Source organism: Sarcophilus harrisii, chromosome 6 (genome assembly GCF_902635505.1).
Source record: "Sarcophilus harrisii chromosome 6, mSarHar1.11, whole genome shotgun sequence".
Classification (NCBI taxonomy): domain Eukaryota; kingdom Metazoa; phylum Chordata; class Mammalia; order Dasyuromorphia; family Dasyuridae; genus Sarcophilus; species Sarcophilus harrisii.
The window spans coordinates 130,526,456-130,541,186 of NC_045431.1; the positions used below are offsets into that span (position 1 = coordinate 130,526,456).

Consider the following 14,731-nt stretch of genomic DNA (forward strand, 5'->3'; position numbering starts at 1 on the left):
AGTTTTAAGTACTTAGCCTCTGGGCTTTAAATGTTCTAATCTGTAAAGTATGGGAGATTGAATTAAAATTCCTCTAAGGTTCCTTCTGACCTCAAGTCTATGAATTTATGATCTTTGAAACACCTTGAAGGTAGTGTCATAATCTTTTAGGATATTTGGATAATTTTTTTGAGTTATTGGAAAACATATATAGTTTTTGTTATTTGCTTCTAAAGGAACAGTAACCACATTAGAGTTGCCTAGGGTATTGGAAAAAAAAAATCTGCATCCACTAACTTGGAAAAGATGAACTATATTTGATTAGCAATGGTTTCAATGGTAAAAACTCAGGAAGTCGCTTTACAATACTCTTTCTTTAAAGTAAACTGTAGAATATTAGTCAGATATCCTATATTTTCATAAAGACAACATAAATAGAATTCTTAAAAATTTGTCAAGCTTATCTTAATGATTATAATTTTAATGATCTAATAAATTCTAAGATCAAAGGATTCTAAGATCTTTAAAAAAGATTATTTTTTCTTGTACTTGGTACACTTGGTAGCTGGAAGACCCTTGGCAAGTCATTTAACTTTTGCTTACCTCAGTTTCCCAAACTGTAAAATGGATTGTTGTGAGGATCAAATGAAATTATATTTGTGTATATATATATATATATATATATATGCCAATATAATATATATCATGCCAATATATATAATATAATGCCAATACATGGTGGATAATTTAATAGATGTTTTCTTCCCTAAGTACCTACTATGTCCCAGCCATTGTGCTACATGCTAGAGATACAAGAATTTAAAAAATGAAACAAACCCTGTTTTCTGTTAACAGAAAGATTTTCTGATTTGATATTTTAAAAAAGCAGTATTCCAGGATTTTAGTAAATGTTTATTTATGAATATTTAGAATCTCAGAATCTACCAGGTATTACCACTTATATCCTAATACAGATATTAAGTTTGTTGTTGTTTTATCTCAGCAGTCTGAAGAATGAATGGAGAGATATAATATTTTTAAGTTGGAAAGAGTGGGTAAACGTATTTAGAAAATTTATAAAATTATACATTATTTAGAAAATGTATAACTTTAAAAATTGGGTTAATATTTTGTATTTATAAAAAAACACCTAGCTATCCTATTTTTTAAACAATGAAAAAGTAATTCAGTTTAATGGCTTCAATTATTTAATATTTAAAAACAGGATTAGGAGCAAAAAACAAGTTTTCACTCTTACCTCCTGGCTACTAAAAAGTCATGCAAAGAAAGAAAAAAATATATTTTTGGCTCCCTAAGCCTTATCTTGAAGATTTGCTAAAGTAAATAAAGAATTATCAAGATTTTCTCCTCTCTTTTCTCTCTCTTAAATCTTTGTTTTTGTTTTTTTGTGGCCAGAACTGTAAGTAAGATATGGCAGAGAGAAAATGTTCATTGTGTAATGCCCTGGGTCCATATGGCCCTAAAGTAGTTTCCTACTCATGGCTGAAAAATAAAGGTGACCTTTTTTCACATCTGTGATGTCCTGTAGTCATATAGGTTTTCCTAAAATATAAATCTGATCCTTAGTACTTATAGTACTGTTGACCCCCAAATGAGCTAACTTAGCCCCACTCTTAAAGTCAGGGACCATTTTGAAAATACTTTCTGTTGATAAAAGGTAGAGTAAGGGTAGCTACAGAGTGCTACCCTTAAGGGCCAGCCCTGGATTCAGGAGGAATTGAGTTCAACTCTAGCCTCAGACATTTAACCCCTACTAGATGTGTGAGTCTGAGCAAGTCCCTTAATCCCAATTGCCTTGCAGGAAAAAAAAAAAAAGATAAAAGATAGGATGTTGCAAAATGCTGGATTTGGAATCAGAAAATTTTGTTTACCTCTCTGACTTTCAATCTAAGAAGGAAAATAACTAGCATTTATGTCATTTTAAATTTTGCAAAGCATTTTATATTTGTTAACTCATCTGATTCTCACAATAGTCTTAGATGTAATTATTCTCTCAATTTTACAGGTGAGAAAACCAAGTTTGAGAGCTTAAGTGATTTACTTAGGGTTGCAGGGCTACAGTCAGTGTTTGGGGTGGAATTAGAACATTGAGTTCACAGCACTCTATCTGTTGGACCACCTAACAACTCTTCTGTAATTTACACATCTATAAAATGAGGTCAATGAACTAAATGATCCTTAGGACCACTCTTCTCTCTAAATCTTTGATTACTGGAGGAAAATATTACATGCTTATTACAAATGTATCTTGTTTCCTGGCATACTTAATATGTATGACAATGTGACAATAATAATCTACATGACAAATAGTAATAAATAACATTTATATAGAGCTACTATTTGCCAGACAATGTGCTAAATACTTTACAATTATTATTATTTGATCCTCACTATAACTCTGGGAGGTAGGAGCTCTTATTATTGGTAGACAGATTTTAATCATGTCCAGCCAGGGTCACAGAGCCAGTAAGTGTCTGAGGCCTTTTTTGAATTCAAGTTTTTCTGATTCTAGGCTCAGCACTGTCTATTTTACACTGAGCTGCTGAAAGCCAACTCTTTAATTGACCTTGCTTGCTGCTTCCTGGTTTTGTTACACGGGCCCAAGGTGTTGTCAGCAGTGTACAACATTGAACAATGAAGCATTACAACGTCTTCTCTATTAGTGATACTCTTCATGATACTTAGAAACAAAAGTCAATTTTTTTTAATAAATAGGAAAGAAAAATAAATTTTTCATTTATTCATTTATTTATTTAATCATACTTTATTTATCTCATCCAAAGTCTCTGAAGTATGATTGACCCCCAAACCAGCAGTCAGGAAATTGATAAATTACAACTCATTTTCTGTACTTTAATGTAGCATTTTTAGTAGTCTATGAAGGATCAGTGAGGGTAAATAGAAAGAAAAATAAAAATCCAACATATTAAGACCTCGGTTCAAGCCCCTTCTCTGATATATATTAGTTATGTAACATTGGATAAGCCATTTAACCTCTCAATGATCTAGATCAGGGCTTCTTAAACTTTTCCCACTCACAACTCCCTTTTAACTTGAAAAACTTTTACATGATTCCAAGTATATAGGCATATAAAATACGTATATAAATCAAACATTTACTGATAATAAATCATAATTTTGCAACCCCCCACATTCAGTTAAGATGCTATGTGGGATCATAACACACAGTTTAAGAAGCTAGAATCCATCTCTAAAACAGAAATTTTTAAAATTTGTCTGTATTCTGAACCCATTTAGGACCCATTTAGCAGTCTGTTGAAGTCTAGAGACCTCTTTTCTAAAAAAATATTTTTAAATGCATAAAATATGTAGGATTACAAAGGAAATCAAGGCTTACTGACCAAGAAGTCAGGAGGACCTGAGTGCAAATCTGGCCTCAGGCCACTTAACACTTCCTAGTTGTGTGACCCAAGGCAAGTCACTTAACCCCAATTGCCTCAGCAAAACAAATAAATAAATGGAACAAATTCAAGGATTTCCAATTATAAATCCCTCCATCAGTAGAGTCACTTCAGAGTTTCTTGTGTCAATGAAATCACCATTCCACTCCTCTCCATACTCAATCCTACCTTCACTATAGTAAAAATGCTTGATTCAGCCATATAGGCTCACTAATAAAGCCATCAGCAGGTCTACAGAATTTGAATAGGCAGCGGAAGAAATATAATTCTGGAGGTGGATTTCTGAGTCCAATGTTTAGAAAGACCTCTAAAGAAATATGTGTGTTAATGGTCTACTTTGAGTCCTAGGAACATTTTGAGTTAGTATTTTGTAGCTTTCAAAAAGCTAACAGCCCACTGATCCTATTGGCTGCAAATATAGTTCACTGGGATTTTTGCCATTTTTTCACAATTGTGGTCTCTCTATAGGGTGTCCTACTGGAATGAGTCTTATAAATTATATTTTCCAGGACATTTGCTTACATTGTCAACTAGATGATGGGAGTCTTGAAAATATAAAGAGAAATGCATATTTTCCTTTAAAATTTAAGAGCCTAGTGTAAGAAATTACCTCTCTGGCTATCCCTCTCCCCAGTCTCTTCATTGGTATTGGAATAACCACACAGCACCCCTATTTTTCAAACCAAAAATTACTATGTATAGTCTAAAAAGGAACATTCCTTTTGCAAAAATCTCCTTAACCATACATTTTATTTCTATGATTTCTTTGATATAGAGAAGCTTTACCGATGCAATTTGGCAACTGTTCTGCAAATTATTGTCTTAAAGAGTTCTATGGAATACTGAAAGGGTTAATTGACTTGCTTAGTCATAGAGCCAGTATGTGTCAAAAGCTGGAATTGAATCTAGGTCTTCTTAACCCTAAAACTGGCTCTTTATTCACTACACCACAAAACCATGATGAAACCTCACCCAACTTAGAAATAGAAACAACAAACAAGAGTAATAAATTATCTTTTTATTTTCTTAAAAACAAGGATCAGGGGCAGCTAGGTGGTATGGTAATCCTGTACCAACCCTGAAGTCAGGAGGATCTGAGTTCAAATTTGACCTCAGACACTTAACACTTCCTATTTGTGTGACCCTGGGCAAGTCACTTAACCTCAAATGTCTCAGGAAAACAACAACAATAAAATAAAAAAAACCCAAGTATCAGCTCAGAAACTTCAGAACATTTGGTTACCATGAGTAAGGAGAACATAAATGGATAAATAGAAGGGTGAAAATCCACATCTTTCTCTATCCTTTCACAATTGCATCCCCTACTTTCCCTCTTCTCCCTCCTCCCAAATTGCCATGGTTCAGTAGTATGTTGAAAAGATGTCTCAGGTATCCCTTTCAGCAGATCACCCCACAAAGATATGATAACTAGAACATTGGCCTGAATAGTAGAAGAGGCTGTATAATCCAAACAGTATGACTAGTCCAATGGATATATAATATTGTTCAGATAATTACAAGTTCTCAAAATCAGAACCTTTTCTTAGGTTGCCTTTTATTCACTTATCAGCTAGTGTCTAGGAAAGTATTGTGTTTGATCTTATCTTTATTAGTTTGGAGGTTTCTTTTTTTTTTTTTTTAAATTTAATAGCCTTTTATTTACAGGTTATATGCATGAGTAACTTTACAGCATTAACAATTGCCAAACCTCTTGTTCCAATTTTTCACCTCTTGCCCTCCACCCCCTCCCCCAGATGGCAGGATGACCAGTAGATGTTAAATACATTAAAATATAAATTAGATACACAATAAGTATGCATGACCAAAATGTTATTTTGCTGTACAAAAAGAATCAGGCTTTGAAATATTGTACAATTAGCTTGTGAAGGAAATCAAAAATGCAGGTGGGCATAGATATAGGGATTGGGAATTCAATGTAATGGTTTTTAGTCATCTCCCAGAGTTCTTTCTCTGGGCGTAGCTGGTTCAGTTCATTACTGCTCCATTGGAAATGATTTGGTTGATCTCATTGCTGAGGATGGCCAGGTCCATAAGAACTGGTCATCATATAATATTGTTGTTGAAGTATATAATGATCTCCTGGTTCTGCTCATTTCACTCAGCATCAGTTCGTGTAAGTCTCTCCAGCCCTTTCTGAAATCATCCTGTTGGTCATTTCTTACAGAACAGTAATATTCCATAGTATTCATATACCACAATTTATTCAGCCATTCTCCAACTGATGGACATCCATTCAGTTTCCAGTTTCTAGCCACTACAAAAAGGGCTGCCACAAACATTTGTGCACATACAGGTCCCTTTCCCTTCTTTATAATCTCTTTGGGATATAAGCCCAATAGTAACACTGCTGGATCAAAGGGTATGCACAGTTTGATAACTTTTTGAGCATAGTTCCAAACTACTCTCCAAAATGGTTGGATTCGTTCACAACTCCACCAACAATGCATCAATGTCCCAGTTTTCCCACATCCCCAGTTTGGAGGTTTCTTAATGCAAAGATTGAAGGTGTAGGAAAAAATAAGAATTTATGTAAAAATATGAGTTGTATGGTCTGGATGATTCAGCCCTAGACAGGAGAGGTGCATTCAGGTCCTGCCTTAAAGATTTATTGTGACTCAACTCATTTAACCTTTTTCTGTCTTAGTTTCCTCATCAATGCAATGAGGGGATTGGATTCAGTAGTAGCTCAAGAGCTGTAATCCTTTAAGACTCTCAGAGCAGGTCATCATGATAGTCCTTGGGACTTTAGCATTCCTGGTGATAAAGCTAGATGGAAAAAGGAAAGTTCTCTAGTTAGTACTCAAGGACTTGTTTTTGGAGCAAAGAAAAATGATCCTTGTTGATTTGTGCTTAGCAAAGCATTTTTCTCCCCGTTAAGTAAGGATTCCAAAGTTTGAACAGACATTTTGGTGCCTTCTGAGAGAATCAGAGAGAATGGGAAACATTCAACTGAATGCCGTCTGCTTTATTTTTATCTGCTTTTGAGCTTTAAATCTAGACTTAAGCTTCCATTTCTTGTGCAGATATTTTTTTGATATTGCTTGGAAAGCCCATTTCCCTCATGAGGGCCTCTCTCTGGCTTTTATCTTATTTGGGGCTTTCAGGATTTATTCTGTCTTGGAGAACATTTTAAAGTTATTGATTAGCCCTAGTATTAATTTTCTATCTATTATTAGAAGTTTTATATCGAGGGAAAAATTGAAACAAGAGGTTTGGCAATTGTCAATGCTGTAAAGTTACCCATACATATAACCTGTAAATAAAAGGCTATTAAATAAAAAATAAACTGCAAAAAAAAAAAGAAGTTTTATATCATACATATTTCCTGCATTCCACTAATTAAAATCAAGACAATTAACCAAGGTCAGGGTGGTACAAAGCAAAGATCTCAGTTCAAATTCCAGCTCTGTCATTTAGCCATCCCAGATAGCTTAGTCTCTCTGTGCTTCCGTTTCCTCTCTTAAATGAGACTGTTGGACTCAATGATCTCAAAGACTCCTTAAAGTTCTCTTATCTATGACCCTACAAAAGGATTGGACACATGATCTCCTAAATTCCTTCTAGCTCTATGATCTTAAGTACAAAATAAAGATTTGCAAAGATATAAAAATTGCTTTAAAAGGGGAATAGGAAATGCATTTGTCCTAATCCATTTTTAAAGTTATTTTTAGTGTTAAAAAAGTTAGTTTCAGTGATTAGAAAGGGAAAATGGAAAAAAATTTGAGAATTATATACATGGTATATTAAATTAATTTTATTTGTAATCATTAAATTCTGATTTATTTGAAATTTGGGGGGAAAAATGTTTTTTCATAAATTGTCCTATGAGAGGTACTTTCTATGGGAGCAGTTTATCTTGTTTTGAGAAGATCTTGTGAATGAAAACCTTCAAGGATAGTAATTAAATATGTATGTTCTACATGGATATTCAGTGTAGTTTTCTAAAGGGGACAACAAAGGAAAAGAGAAATCCCAAACAAAGGATATAGGACAAAAATACAAACATCTTGAATTTTTTTCTATTAATAGCTACAAGGTAACCCTCAGGGAGAAACAACCCTGATTTGCTACAAGCCTTTCTGATATTGCAAAAGTCAAGTGTGCAAATGATCCAGTTTTCATTTTTCATTCTGGGATGCTATGAAAATGTTCTTGAATAAAGGTGGAAGCCAATTTCTTCACTCAGTCTTAATAAAGAAAAAAGTTTAGGATGAGGCAAAGAACCAAGGCATAGCTTGGAACACCCTTCCCTCCCTCTTCCTCTTGCTCTCTGTCTCCCCACTCGCCCCTCTACTTCCCCCATGCTGGGAATCTTCACTTTACATTAGGGCTTTGTGGTTGGTGTGCCAGACCTTGGGTATTGGGAGTGGAAGCTAACACAGCTGTATAAACAAAACTGGGCTATGGCCATCCATAACCACACATTATCATTTTATTTTTTTTCTTCCATACTTGGTAATTCCAAGGCACAGGGACTAGATTTGTGAAGTTATATTCTTTTAATCTTAGGAAAGAATTAAATTTCCAATACAAGTTTTTGTACTGTTTCACCCTTTATATTTCCTAATGAATTAATAAGTAATCGTTTCCTGTGGTCTACAGGACTCTTTTAGAGAAGTGACAAAGGGATTTATGTTCAGTAAAGTGACCCAGTCTAAGAAAACAACAGTTTGAACCTTAAAAGAAAAAAACATGACTTATCTTCAGAATAACCCCCTGAAAGACAGGAATCTTTCTATAGGCATGGCATTTTGCAGTGCAGTAGTTCACACCCCAAAATGAAATCACAGGTTTGAGAGTGTTTTTGTCAGTTTTCCCCAGGGCAGTGAAATTTTAAGCATTGGCTCAAGGTGTGTGGTGTAGTGTAAAGCAATTTCTGCAATTAAAATCTATGTCTCTTTTCACCTCTCATAAATCCTGCTCTAATCTTTCTCTCCTCCCATCCAATTTTCATGTCAGAACTGAAACCATTTTTTTTTTTTTTTTTTTTTTTTTTTGGTTGTTGTTTCTGGAGTGGCATTGTGGGAGAAGGGGGAGTCCCCCACCTGCCTTCTCTTTCCTCGTATCAAATCTCAATCAAGGGAATATTTATCTCCTTTTTGCAGGAAATAATTTGGCTATCTTGTACCTAGGTCTTGAAAAATGGACTGGACCAAGCAAAGTGTTGTAGGGATTGGATATTGGGGGTAAGGGGGAGTGTGTTTATATATTTCCCTTCCTAGATACATACCCTCCTCCACTGCCCAACTATCCTATGTACTTTGGTTATTTTGTCATTCATGCTTGGGGTCTACCTAGAAAAAGGATGTAAAACTCTAAGGAAACATACAACACCTTGCCTTTAATACACTTTATGTGTGGACTAATAAGCAAGCATCCTCTCTGCTGCTCCCCTTCCCATCTCATTCTCTCTCTCTCTCTCTCCTCTCTCTCTTTCTCTCTCTCTCTCTCTCTCTCTCTCTCTCTCTCTCTCTCTCTCTCTCTCTCTTCTCTCTCTCTTTCTCTCTCTCTCTCTTTCTTTCTCTCTCTCTCTCTCTCTCTCTCTCTCTCTCTCTCTCTCTCTCTCACTCTCTCACACACACACACACACACATGCACACACACTTTCTCTTTTGAATCCAAGAACTAAGAGAACTTCAGAGTACAAATAGTTCATTTACCAAAAGTAGGTCTCTCTCTTTTTAAAATGTGTTTAATTTAAAACATTTATTATCTCTTCCTCCCACTGTTCCTCTGCATTCATAAAAGAAATAAAGCCTTCAAAACAAATATACACAGTCCACCAAAACAAATCTCCACATTGGCCTTGTTCATACCGCTCAATCTGCATTTCAAGACCATCATCTTTCTGGCAAGAAGTGAATAGAGTTCTCTGAACTTATCGTTTCTCTTTACATTGATCAAAGTTTTGAGACTTTCAAAGTTGTTTTTCTTTATAATGTTGTCATTGAATAAATTGTTATCTTAGTGCTACTCTCCTCTGTATTAGTTCAACACTGAAATCTATTAATTGCACAAAAAGACTTTCTCTTGGCTCCTTCCTCCTATCTCTTCTCTTTTTTCCCACTTCTTTTCCATCTTATGAACACCAATTCACAAAAGGTAATTTTGCCAACCTATGTTGCAGATCATACTTGACTTGTTGGGATAGTTTGAAAAGTTCATAGTTTGATCCATGAGTACTTCATGTGGATCATTTACATTTCCTTTTAGTAGCAACTGTTTGGAGGGCACCCCCTCCTCGAATACAAATAGCACAGACTGTGGCTCTCACTGTGGATCAAACCCAAAACTTAACATATGTAAAATGTGGCTCGCAGCACTTTCTTTGAAGCCTAACCACAGCCATGGAGCTGTAATTGCAGCCTTTGATTGCACCGACTTCACTTGTGGATTGGGCTTTGCTAGGGCATGACTGGCTTGGCAAAACTTCAGCTGCAGCCCCCCAGTGAAGTCTTAGATGTGGGGAGTATTCCATCTCCTTAGCGCATGCCTGTGGTTTCTTGAAAAGAATCCTGATTTGACCTGTTTTATGTCTGTAAAGCACACCACAAGGCCTCATTCCTTATGCTTTAAGGTACGGGGTTGGTCTTTCTGCAGTGGGAGCCTAGAGTTTTGCCCCTTAGTTCCTAAGAGGAAAGAATGATATTACTTGATACTAGAGGCAGTTATTCAATTGCCTTCTTTTTTGAAAGAAACAAACAGAACAAAAGAGCAGCCTATTTCTTGTTGCCTCAGTGGTGTTAGTTGGTTATTGGCTATCCAGTGGATTTATGCAGCAAACTTAAACCAGAATTCGTGAGGAAAAAAAAAGGAAGCATGTCTTGCCTGAATGTATTTAGGAAATTCCTCTCCCGGTTTCTTTACAGATGCTGAGAAACTGAGTGTGTGAGGTCAGGGGAGGGGACGTAAAGAGAATAAAATAAGACTTTTGTTTTTTAGCTTTATCATGGTCAGGTAAGTTCAAGTGGCCCAATAATTACTTTTTATTAATATCAGAATAGGGGAATTTTTAGGCAGAACAGTGAAGAGTGCTATGAGGAGCCAGGCATATACATTACATTTTTACTCTGGCTTAGAAGAAGAAAGACCTTGTTTAAGAATGGAAACTTAGAGCAAGGCCATGGAAGTTATCTTAACCTAGGAAGAGAAGGGAGTGAGGAAAAGCCACAACAGAAGAATGTTTCGTTTCCTCCAGAAAACAGACATTTCTGGCTTTTAATGGAAAGTCCACTCTGAATTACAGCATTTATATCAGGTTGCTGTTAGCTACTGGCTTGGAGCCTCAAGGCTATTCCTCAACAGGAAGCTGAATGTTTTTATGTAAGACTGAGAGGAAAACCTTCCCAGGAAGAGTGACCTAGACCAAACCTTTGAAAATCTGGGATGAAAAGGCACAAAGTAAATGGAAATCTATGGGGTGCACTCAGCACTAATTCCATGCTGTTTGCTTGAACCTTCCTTTTTCCTTAGAAAGGTATTCCTTGTTTCCTTAGAAAGGTATTCATCTTCATATCTCTTTGATCGCAGCATACTACCGGGTACATACTACAGGAAACTGGGTGGGATGGGATGGGGACTAGTGTTGTGAGATCTCCCATTAAGTCAGAAAATGTCTAATTTTATAGGAAAATGAAATTGAATATGTCAATAAAAGACCTTCTTAGTTCAAAACATTATTTCTGTATGTAAACATTTGGCCTTACCTTCACAAAGCATAGATGCCTATTTCCTCCCTAATTTAGGCTGAGCATTTGATAGTCAGCACTCTGTATTTGACAAGGGACTCAACTTGAGGATGCTGTGTTTTATCGTGACCAAGTAAGTTCAAATGGCCCAGTTTAGGTAGGGATAGTAGAATTTTAATCACTCTATCAATAAGTCTTTATTAAGCACCTAAAAAAATCTTATTTGTGGACAGCATTCAAGTTTACCAACTGCTATCCTATTTCAGAAATAATCAAATTAGTATATAGTGTCATACTTTTAGTGCTCCTCTTTCATTCTTAGTTTTCCCAAATAAAAAGCAGATGGAAATCTAAGTCTGCTAAGAAATCATGTCACTGTATAGTGTCCCATCGAATTGTGCCAGTTGGGTTCAAAATTTCTAAGATACTCAAACCGTCTTCTCTTCTTCACGATTGTGTTTGGAATGGATCTATCCTAAGTGTGTGTTCAGTTGTTTCAGTCATGACCAGATCTTTCTGATCCCATTTGAGGTTTTCGAGGCAGAGGTCGTGGAGAGGAAACTGAGGCAAACAGGGTTAAGGCTCGCCCTGGGTCACACAAGGCAATGTCTGAAGCCAGATTTGAACTCAGGAAAAAGAGTCTTCCTGATTTCAGGCCTGGGACTTTATTTATTATGTCACCCAGCTGTCCCACTGCCATCCTAGAGCAGCTGCCTATTTCTAAAATTATATGGGAAAAAATTCAGAGAAAAGTACTTTCTTCAGCAAAAGTCTTGATAACATGAATTCTTTTGTCTTGTGTTATTACATATAATACTATTAGTAAAAAATAAATCCATTTCTTCTCCCAAACTCATTAAAGCTATGATTATTTGATACAAAGTTGTCTTCCCAGCTATTCTGTATTCCAGGTGCACTATGATTGTCATAAATATTGTCTGTTTTAAATGCCTATTTAACACTTGCTTTATATGTTGCATGATTCTAAGTACTTGTGTTGGTTGTTCAGAAGACAGTTTACTGATGTTATATTTTCCTAGTCCTTGAGAATATTAGAATTAAAATTGAGAGATTAGATGATCTCTAGAGTTTTTTTCAGTTCTACAGATTTTACACAACAGGGCCCTAGACTCTGGATATAAGGGAATAAAAATTATGGAAAGATGTAGTGATGTTTGGTTTTAGGATATTAGCAATGTGTCTATTGCTCTCTAGTAAATTTTAACATACACAGAATGCCAGTATGGTAAAAAATTTTTTCCATTATATACATCCTATTAATTCCATTATATACCTCCTATTAAAATCTTTTTTTTCCCTTCCTTCCTTCCTTCCTTCCTTCCTTCCTTCCTTCCTTCCTTCCTTCCTTCCTTCCTTCTTTCCTTCCTTCCTTTCTTTCTTTCTTTTTCTTTTTTTGAGCTGAGGCAATTGGGGTTAAGTGACTGGCCCAAGGTCACATAGCTAAGAAGTGTTAAGTGTCTGAGACCAGATTTGAACTCAGGTCCTCCTGACTTCAGGGCTTGTACTTAGTACAACCTTCTCATTTTATTTAGTTTTGCCATTGTTATAATGGTCATATAGGTTGAACCATTTGGTGGCAATATTTCTAAGACACTCGGATCTTTTTCTCTTCAAGGTTGTGTCTTGCTCAGAGTCCCATAAATTAGTAACTGATAGAATCTGGGTTTGAACCCTGTTCTTCCAGCTAAAACTAGTGTTCGTTCTAATGCTTGCTCTAAGAGTTTTACCTCCTAAGGCAAAAATTTGAATTCAAAGTACTGAAAGTCACATTTTACATGGGGAATCACATTGTTGATTCAGTGCTCAATTATAGAAGGAAATACAGTCTTCATTAGAAAGGAATTACTGTTGAGTCATTTTTATTTTCCAAGGTGTTTGTTTTAGGGTTGTTTGTTTTTAACCAATCTAACTAAATGGCACAACAGATGCCACTAACTCATTAAAAAATAAAAATGTACTTAATTAATCAAGTATGTGGTAGAAGGTGCATGAATCCAAACATTTTGAAAATCTTGATATTGAAATATTCTAATTGTGTTGCCTGAAGCTAGAGTTCCACTTGAGACTAAGCAGTGCTAAGGCACAATCCATCTTTGGGATAATCAAGTTGCCTTAATGGGCAAAAGAATACAAAGGGTTTATGAAGGTCTCATGCCACAGAGATTTAAACAAGTGGAATTGTTCTTTGTTTTTGTTTTTCCTGGGAGGGGAGGGGGAACGGGAGCAGGGACAGAGTTTCATCTATGGATGGTTCATATTAATAGCATTTCATTTATTCCTTCTTGAGGTGGAAAACGAAACTCATTTCCGACATGCAAAGCCAAGGCAGCAACCCCAGGGCCTCTTCTAGAGATGGAAGCCTGTTGAAACCCCAAACATCTCCTCAGTCTGAGCAGTTTACCCCAAAGGAGTCTTGATGTCCACTTGACCCTGTGGTCACTGCTAGAGACATTGAACCATAAGGACAATCACTGCCAAACCCCTCTTTGCTTCTACTGCAAGAACCCAAGCCTGAAAGAAAAGCATAAAAGAAGATTTTAAAGCAACAAATCCCACAAAATTGAAATGCACATGAAAATGTTTGCAGACTTAGGGTCAATTGAGAAGCTTCTCTCTCTCTTCATCTCTGCCTTGTACTTCCCAGAGTATTTTGCATCCATGTTTGTACCTTTTGGCAAGCAAGGTAACCTGGCCATGTCCACCTGCCTGCTGCAACCACCTGGAGCCAACAACCAGCCAGCACTCGATCACCTGCCTATCAACCTATGAGGAAATTGTGGAAGACCTCTCCATTTTTGTTTCTGTCTCCATGTTTTTCTCTCTTCCTTCCCAAACATTTTATTTAATAACAGTGCAAAAGGATCAATTTTATGTTTGCTTCTTTAAAAAAAACTTGAATGCTTTTATATTTTTAACTTTTTAGTTTTAATTTCCTTGGTGTATATTTTACTAGCTATATGATCTTTTAAATAAAATTCAAAGACATGGAAAAGTATGATTTAAAAAAAAACACAACAAAACTGAAAGAAATCCAAGAGAAATCTTGTCTGAAAATGTGGCTTCTCTGTGAACAAATTTGTAACAAAAGCCTCTCCGTCTTTGTAAGGTGTTATATAGAACTAATTAAGTGTAACCACCAAGTCAACTTGTCAGTAGACATGTCAATCCTGCTTCACTTTAGTCTTCTTTGTAAACCTAAGCAATACATCCAGCAAATTGGTTTGCAGTGAGTTTCCCTTTCTTCTTTATCTCTTACCCCCTTTCTTGTAAAAAGCCCAGCACTTGAATTGTTATTACTTTAAATGTTCTGTATTTGTATCTGTTTTTATTAGCTGATTAGTGGGATTTTATGCCAGTTGTTGAAATGAGCATTGATGTACCCATTAAAAAAACAAAAAACTGCAAGGCACAGCCTTTGCCAAAAACTGTTAGCTAAAGTTTTGTCATTCCAGTTTGAGTTAATGTGCTGAGCATTTTTTAAAAGAAGCTTTGTAATAAAACAACAAAAAAGTGTCACTTCATTAAGAGTGAATTGTCTGATAAAGTTGGATTATAATGGATTTATTAGGGAACCATTGT

General features: G+C 35.8%; 1 protein-coding gene across 4 annotated transcripts in view; it reads left to right on the forward strand.

The window, feature by feature from the left end:
* LEF1 (lymphoid enhancer binding factor 1) overlaps positions 1-14,094 on the forward strand; it is a 161,234-nt gene extending 147,140 nt beyond the window's left edge. For all 4 annotated transcript variants that reach the window (XM_031943814.1, XM_031943813.1, XM_031943816.1 and 1 more), the window contains one exon: positions 13,440-14,094. The gene's annotated coding sequence lies outside the window, so the exon portion shown is untranslated. The remainder of the gene's footprint in view (positions 1-13,439) is intronic.
* The last annotated feature ends 637 nt before the right edge of the window (positions 14,095-14,731 follow it).